The sequence below is a fragment of the Pteropus vampyrus genome, unplaced genomic scaffold, assembly GCF_000151845.1.
Source record: "Pteropus vampyrus isolate Shadow unplaced genomic scaffold, Pvam_2.0 Scaffold71, whole genome shotgun sequence".
Lineage (NCBI taxonomy): Eukaryota > Metazoa > Chordata > Mammalia > Chiroptera > Pteropodidae > Pteropus > Pteropus vampyrus.
This window is the reverse complement of record NW_011888852.1, coordinates 4,282,363-4,291,305: the sequence shown is the minus strand read 5'-3', so window position 1 is coordinate 4,291,305 and position 8,943 is coordinate 4,282,363. Positions and strand designations below refer to the sequence as shown.

At 33.1% G+C, this 8,943-nt stretch overlaps 1 long non-coding RNA gene across 1 annotated transcript in view; it reads left to right on the top strand.

Moving 5' to 3' along the window:
- The window catches only part of LOC111740985, a 22,760-nt gene that overhangs the window by 7,468 nt on the left and 6,349 nt on the right, over positions 1-8,943 (top strand). The window contains exon 2 of the long non-coding RNA XR_002780821.1: positions 4,241-4,251. This is a non-coding gene — a long non-coding RNA (uncharacterized LOC111740985). The remainder of the gene's footprint in view (positions 1-4,240; positions 4,252-8,943) is intronic.

Sequence of the window (8,943 nt, the reverse complement as noted above, 5' to 3'; positions counted from 1 at the left end):
ATATGCCAATTTTTTTCTTTATGAGTCATGATTTTGAGACTTAAGCCATCCTCACTATCAAGATCTTTAATATGTTACCCTATTTGTTCTAAAAGTAGCTTTAAATTTTGCATTTTTATATTTAATTCTTATATATGGGGTTTCTTTCTGTGTATGATATGAAGACATTGATCTTATTTTATTTTTTCTGTTTGATGAACCTTTATCCTCAGTCTACTTTTTGAAGAGCGCATCTTTCCTCACAGATTTTTGGTGCCATCTTTGTCACCTGGGTTGTTTCTAGACTCTCTTAAAAGTTCCATTGACTTGTCTGTTGTGACACCAAAAATTTGTTTTAATGACCTTGACTATGGAATAGTTTGTAATAAACAAGTATACTGCTTTCTATTATTTTTAAAGATTGTTTAGGTACTTGTGTATCTGCACTTTTCTATATGAATTTTAAAAATCTACTTTACCTTAACTTTTCTCTCTGAAGTACAGCGTGGGGGGCGCAAACATTTAGCAGGTAGCTGTTCTCACTGGGCACATAGATTCCTCCAAGATTCATAGTCATTCCTAGTAAAAGGAACATGTACTCAGTGGAGAAGTCCTGGAATTATATTCTGCTTATCACCTCTCCTCCGGGTAGAATCTTTTCTCTGTTCCTACTTGTGGAATAATACTATTAATGTAGAATTGTAAAAACTGTAGAAATGTTTTATTAAAAGATAAATAGTTACTATAAAGCCTATTTCTAATTAAAGCTCTAGTACTTTTCGAATTCATATATAATGTCTCATTGCAAATGTCTTAGAATTAAGCCTCTTCACTTACTCGTTCAGCAAATACTGAGGTCCTATTGCATAGCTGTTTTTGCTTTAGGTTCAAGGGACAGATAGCGTACTCATCAGTTATTTGAATAAGAAGAGACAAGGATTATTTTAATTTTGTATGCAAAGAAACTAAGGTACAAAAGAATTTGTTTAACTAATTGATTCAGTACAAGTTGCATGTGCTGAGAGCTGACAGAGGTTTTATCCCAGACTATGAGGTAATGTGTTAGATACTCAGGAATGGGAGAGCAAACGGTGAAGAAGAAATGTCTTCCCTTCAAAGCTGGTTGTATCCAACATGACACATTACAGTCAACATGTAGACATTACACTTGAATGCATAGAAAGTCATTTGCTTCCTTTCTGAGCAGATTTTGATTGCTTCCTCAAGCAGGTAGACTCAAAGTTGGTTTTTGAAAAATGCGAATATTATCATCTGCTTTCTAATGAGATTATCATGTGAGACATTGAAAGCCAGAGGAGATATTGGAGCAAAAAGGGATCTTAGGTGAAATACAATATTGCACAGACCAGCGGAAGGAGAGGACGGTAGGGGGTTGGAGTGGAGCAGGTGTTTGGAACATACAGAGACGGAATATGAGTGGTGAACGGCACTCAGTTCTCCTGCACGTCCCGGCTGGTGGAAGTCAGTGGATTGGGAGACAGGACATAAATTAAAATCATGCACTGGCTACCTATGCTTTCTCATTTCAATACTGGTTTCTTTCTAAAGTTAGCTCCAGTGTAACCTCCTCTGCAAAGGCTTTTGTAATTCACACCTAGACTTGACCATGCTTCCCTTTATGGCTGCTGTGCTCTGTGCATCTTAAAGTCACAGCATCTGTAAATTGTTAGCACACTTGTCCATGTGTCTGTCTCTTTGAGAGCAAGGATTATGTCTTTTTGGCCTTTGTGTCCTCAACAACTAGCACAGTGCCTATTTGTTGAATGCATTTTTGTTGACCAACTTATCTATTAAGCCCTATTCTCTATTGGATGACTGGAGTTACTTAGGTTTTAATTTTTTTAAATCTGCATATCTAAAGCATCTTATGAGGTAGTAACCTGTGGCACTGACGTGACACTTCAGTCATAGAGTCACGTGATTATGTGGGAGTGTGGGTGTTGACATGTGAAATGATCCTGAAAGAAACTCTAGAGAGTTGGCTCCACCAACAGTGCAGAGTGAACGGTCATGGGGCCACATGTCTAGGCCTAGTCTAGGCCTCGTTGGGGTTTACAGTAAAAATATTGTCTTAGTAACTATAAAGTTTCTTTCTAAATCCATGTACTTACGCTGTTCTACAAACTTTGAACTCAAATAACTCAAAGTTGTTTAAAAAGTCTTAGAAAACCAGAGTGTGTCTGGTGTTTTCTGTATTGGGATTCTCCTTTGTTTTCAGATTAAACATTCCTTCTGCATTTCCCAGATGACCTTCATGATATTTGTCTTAAAAGAATGTTCATTTGGTTATAGATGATGGAACATAGCTAGGAAAGTCATTAACTGTATTTTCCCTGAGAAAAGCATAAACTATTCAAGTTGATTTTGTCAAGTCAATAAGCAAATACTGAGAATTTGCCAGAAATATAGCACCATCCTGAGGAAGAGGAACTATACTGAGGTTAATTTATATTATATTAATTATATTTACTATACTATACTATACTATACTATACTATACTAAATGTACATCTTCCCTTCAAGAACACACTGCAATCTCTTGGGGAATCAAACCAAATAAGAGAACAGCAAATAAAACAAAATAAAAACATGAAGCACTGGATGTTTCAGAATATGAGTGACAAAGGAATCAGAGGAAGAAGCAGTCACATGGGAGGAATTAGACAGCATCTTGGGCTTTGGAGTCAAATAAATCTTGCTACAAATCCTGGTTCTGTAACCACTAAGCAGACATGTAACGTAGGACAGATGACATAACCTATAAACCTCAGTTTACTCATTTGTAAAACTGGACTACCACCTCACAGGTTATTACTAATAAAAAAAATAGAATAATATATGTAAAGGACACATGTCTGGTACATCAGCAGGTTCAATAAGTAAAAGCTACTTTTATAATTAAGAAAATCAGAGGATCTATGTTCAACTGCGTACTGGGAATGTAGTTAATAATAATAATAAGTAATAGTGAACTCCAATGTGCCAGGCATTCTGTTAAGTACTTTCCATGCATTTTCTCACATAACATTTATAAGTATTGTATGACAACTATTATCATTTTCATGTTACAAAGAGAAAAATCAAGATTTATAAAAGTTGCTTAAGTTTCACAAAATTTTATAACTAGTAAATATAGGATTTGAATAGGTCCTATATGGAATTGACACTGGACAGGTTTAATCTTTATTCAGGATCAGAATTTGTTATATGATATTTGAATGCTGCTGCTGATCTGTATATATTTATTCAATCTCTGCACTTCAATTCATTTTTTACTTTGATTATGATTTATTTAACATAACAAAAGGCAAGTTTCATAAAGTCTGCTTTATAATAAACTCCAATCTGTTCTTGGATTTCAGTTGGAGATTGAGGCATAAACTGGTAGCTCAATGTCATTGCTGATCTTAAGTCACTGTTTAGGACCCTAGGGATAAAATCACGTTATGCTAAGATCTCCTCTGGAGAACTCTCCAGAACTCTCCATGATCAATATTCCTACTAGCCTGCCAGAGAGAACACATGTGTAACCCGCCACATGTAGGAAGTTGGGAGTGAGTATGAGGTACCTGGGCAGACCAAGAATAGTATAATAAATATTATAAGATAAACAAGACACACTAACACCTCACCTCCTACCAACATTAAAGAAACTATACTTCACATCTACAGACAGAGAAGGATTAGAAACCGTGTCCAAAAAGTGCTTGGGAATAGAAAACATGTCAAGTCATCCCCATACAAAGCTAGTGGAAGAAGAAAATAGAAAATTCAAATTAAAAAAATTTCAGCTAATAAGTTTTATACCTTGAAAACTAACAACAAAGCAGAAAACTGTAACACAACACTCTGAACTAAATATTCTCTAATCTGAATTCTGAGATATTAAAAATAGCCACAATCAAAACTCTAAAACTAAAACTAAAAATGGACAAAACATACAATAGGAACAAATGTAATAAGAGGAAAATTAAGTTCAGAAAGAAATTAAAGAATAAATTATTAGAGACCAAGAAAGGCCAGAGTTAAATGGAAATATAATAATGAACAAATAAGCTAGAAAACAGCAAAGAAAATAAAAATGAGATAGAAAGATATAAAATAATGTTAGAGAAAAAGTAGAAGTGAACAACAGGCAATGAAGGTCCATTATATATATATAATAGAGTCTTTTAAAAAGAAAAACAATATAAGGAAAAAGAAATGAACAAACTAAACAAAAATAGACTCACAGATACAGAAAACAAACTGGTGATTGCCAGCGGGGAGGGAGGTTGGGGAGCTGGGTGAAAAAGTTGAAGGAATGAAGAAGTACAAATTAATAGTTACAAAACAGTCACAGGGATGTAGAATACAGCATAGGGCATATAATCAATAGCACTTTAATGGCTGTGTATAGTGCCAGAGGGGTGCTAGAGTAATCAGGGGCATCACTTCATGAATTATATAAATATCTAACCATTGTACTGTATTCCTAAAACTAATATAAAATGTAAAAAAGAAAAAAAAATCAAAACAATGGAATAAAACTAATATTTAAAGCTATACTGTAAGACATCTTTCTGTAAATAAGAGAAAACTTAAGTCTACTTGAAAGAGATGACCAAGTACCTGGAGTTTGACCAGGAAACATTATCTATGATGCATACAAAGAAACAAAGGAAAAAGAAAAATCCTCAGGGCCTCCAGGCAAAAAGTTCACATTAAAAGTAAAAAAATTAGGTTAGCATCAGATTCATCAAGAGCAACATACAAGGGAAAGAAATAGTTGAGCAACATTTTCAAGAAATTCGAGGAAATAAAGTGTGGGCCAAGGATTTCTTTTTTATCCTGCCAAGATGTTCTTCAAGTATCAAGACTATTTAAAAGAATAAAAACCAAAACAGTTTTGAACATGCAACAACTCAAAGAATACTGTACACATAATTATTTTCTGAGGAATCGACTACTAATGAGCTTATCCAACCAACAAATAACTGTGGAAACTTGGCAATAGATGGCAAGAATTTAATATATTTAAGTATAAAGCTAATATTAAAGCTAAGGGGGGACAATTGTGAAGGAAATATGTTCCACAAAGTAGAAAGAATATAACTGAAACTGAAGAGAGAGAAAGAATAAGCTCATTAAATTGGTTACAGGTAATTGGTTGGTATTGGAGGATATCATTTTAAACTGACAGACAAAATAGTAAGAGATTAAATAAGAAAGAAAAATATTAACAGTACTATAAATGACAAAAATATGGAACATCCACTAGAACAAAAACACAAATCTTCCTAAACACCAAAACAAATGTTTCAAAGAAGGAAGACACGCCAAATAAAGAAAAAAAGCAAATATAGCATAGTACACATAAAATAATATGACAGAATTGAGATCAAACAAATCAGTCATATTAAGAAATGTGAGTGGGTTTAACTCAGCTATTAAAGAAAAAACAATTTCCAAATTGGCCCCTAAAACAAAACCCAGCTCTATGTTATTTAAAAGGAACATAGCTAAAGCATCTTTTTTTAAGCCAGATCAACCAACTCTGGGCTGTTTAGATTCCACACATTATCTGGTCCCCTGCAGAACTGCTCAGACTGAAATGTGCTTTGATGCCAGGCCCCCAAATATATTGAAAGATGCTGAAAGAAATACCTTGTGGGATTTACTGCTGCATCTACTGGAAAGATTTAAGATGTTCGTTTTATCCCACAGGGTCCTTGTTATAGAGCCTTGTGGGAGAATTCCCATCTTGTCTTTTATTTTAAGAATAATTTTATGTCTTTTGAGTAACGTGTTAGTTTTTATCTTACAGTCAAGCATGATTCCTGGAAAGCTTGGCAACAAGTTACATCTCAATTGGAAACAAGTGAATATGTCATTATTTTATTGTTTTAACTTCACCTCTAGTGTTGTGATGGGAAGACAAGAAATATACCCTAGACAAAGGGAGGAGAAATCAGCTAGCTAAACTTTTATTTAAGTATAAACATTTATTTAAGTATAATTGACATAAACTGTACATATTCGAAGTGTACAATTGGATAAGCTTTGACAAATGTACGTGCCTGAGTAATCATCAACATAATCAAAATAATGAACATATCCGTGATCCACAGATTTCTTCTGCCCGTGATGGTTCCTCTTTCCGGTCCCTCATTCCATCTCAAGGCAACCACCGATCTGCTTAAATAACTACGGATGATTTGCATTTTCTAGAGTTTATATGAATTTATGTATTAATTATTCTTTTTTTAATCTATATTTAAAAAATGTGTCAACATGTTTATTTTGAGATTTACCCATGTTTCATTTATCAGTATTTCCTTTTATTGCTGAGTACTATTCCGCTGTGTGGATGTGCCACTATTTTTGATCTGGTATTTGCTGATGGACATTTGGCTAGTTTCCAATTTGGGGCGATTGCAAATAAACCTGCTACAAACATTCCAAGCTCTTTATGGAAATATGCTTTTATTTCTCTTGCATAATTAAGTAGAAATAGAATGGCTGAATCATACGGTAGGGTGTATGTCACATTCTTAGGAAATGGCAAAAATATTTTCCAAAGTGGTCATATCATTTTATATGCATTCTTGCCAGTGGTATATGAGTCTCGATCCCTTCATATCCTTGTCAACATTTGTTAACAACAGTCTTTTAATTTTAGCCAACATTCTAATAGGTGTTTAGTGACATCTTGGTTTGATTTACATTTACCTAATGACTAATGATGTTGAGCGTATTTGCCATCAATATACCTTCTTTGCATCTATTCAAATCTTCTGTCCACTTTTTAATTTGGTTGTTTGTCTTCTTATTATTGAATTTTGAGAGTTGGTTACATATTCTACATTCAAGTCCTTCATGAGAAATATGATTTGCAAATATTTTCTTGAATCAGAGGCTTATCTTTTTATTCTCTTAATTTTAATATCTTAATAATTCTTTTCAGCCTCATTCTTTTCAATCTCTTAATAATTCCTTTAATTTCTCTTCATCTCTTTAATTTTGATAAAGTAAAATTTTTTTATGGATTGTGATTTTGGCACTGTATCGAAGAAAAATTTGTCTGACCCAAGGTCACAAAGATTTCTCTTATGTTTTATCACAGAGGTTTTATATCTTTAGGTTTTACATTTTGATTTATGACCCACGTTATGTTAGTTTTTATATATGGCATGAAAGATGAATCAAAGTTCATTTTTTTTGCACATGCACTATCTGTTGAAAAGTCCTACATTTTTCTATTAAATTACTTCTGTACCTTTACTGAAAATCAGTTGCCCAAATGAATGTGGCTATATTTCTATAATCTTTGTCCTGCCCCATTGATCCATTTGTCTTTCTTCACACCAATACCACAGTCACAATCTGACACTTTATTCTTATTTGGCAAAGTTGTTTTGGCTGTAGATTCTTTGCATTTCCATATGAATTTTAGAATCACTTTGTCAATTTCTTCAAAAATTTTGATTGGTTGGGAATGCATTGTATCTAAATAGATCAATTTGGGGGAAATTAACATCTTAACAGAATTGGTTTTAATGACCTATGAATTCAACATATGAATCCATTTTTTAGGTCTTTTTTTACTTACTGTCAGTGATGCTTAATAGTTTTTGAAGTATAGATCTTCTACATCTTTTGTCAGGTTTTTTCCCCTCAGTATTTCCTATACCTTGATGCTGCTATAACTGTAATTATTTAATTTTAGCTCTTGATTGTTTGTTGCTCATATATAGAAATATATTTTTTGTGCATTGATCTTGAATCCTGCAACCTTTCTAAATTCACTTATTAATAGCTTCTTTGTAGATTTCATCAAATTCTCTACATCACATTGTCTGTGAATAGAGATTATTTTACTGCTTTCTTTCCAGTCTGGATGGCTCATTTCTTTATATCGCCTTAGGCCAAGTAGCTAAAACTCCAGAACGATGTTGAATGAAAGTTGTGAAAATCAACATCCTTGCCTTGTTCTTGACCTTAAGGGAAAGTGTTCAGTCTTTTGCCATTAAGTGTGATGTGACTGTAGGTTTTTTGTAGATGACCTTTTTCTGTTGTGGCAGTCCCTATCTGTTCCTATTACGGTGAGAAACATACTCAGCATGGATCCATGGATGTTGCATTTCATCAAATGCTTTTCCTGAGCCTATTGAAATGATTGTACGGTTTTAGTTTTTTTCTAATAAGATGAAATTACATTGTTTAATTTGTAAATATTAAATCAACCTTGCATTCCTTAAAAGTCCCACTGGTCATGACATATTATCTTATTTATATATTGTTTGTCTTCATTTCCTAAAATTTGTTTAGAAATTTTGCATATATGTTCATGAGAGATATTGGTTTATAGTTATTTTTTCTGTCTTTGTCAAAAGTTGATATAGAGTAATGCTGGCCTCTAGAATGATTTAGGACGTATTCCCTTCTCTTCATTTTTCTGGAAGAGTTTGTACAGAGTTGGTATTATTCCCTCTTTAATTATTTGGTATAATTCACCAGTGAAGCCATCTATGCCTAGAGTTCCTTTGTGGGAAGGTTTTTAAAGTACAAATTCAATTTCTTTAACAGGCAAAGGGCTATTTAAGTTATCTATTTATTTTTGACAAAGCTTTGGTAGTTGGTGTCTTAAAGAGTTTGTCTTTTTCTTCTAAGTTTTGAGATTAATGGGTATAAAGTTGTTAGTAATATCGCCCTATTATTATTTTAGCACCTATAAAATCTGTATTGATATCACCTTTCACATTTCTGATATTGGTAATATGTATCTTTTATTCTCATGAATCTCTCTTGAAGTTTATCAATTTTATTGATCTTATCAAATAACTAGCTTTTGGTTTCATCTATGTTCTCTGTTGTTTTTATGTTTTGTATTTCATTGAGTTCGACATTGATATTTATTATTTCCTTTCTTGGTTTTTAATTTGGGAAACTAGTTGGACAGTC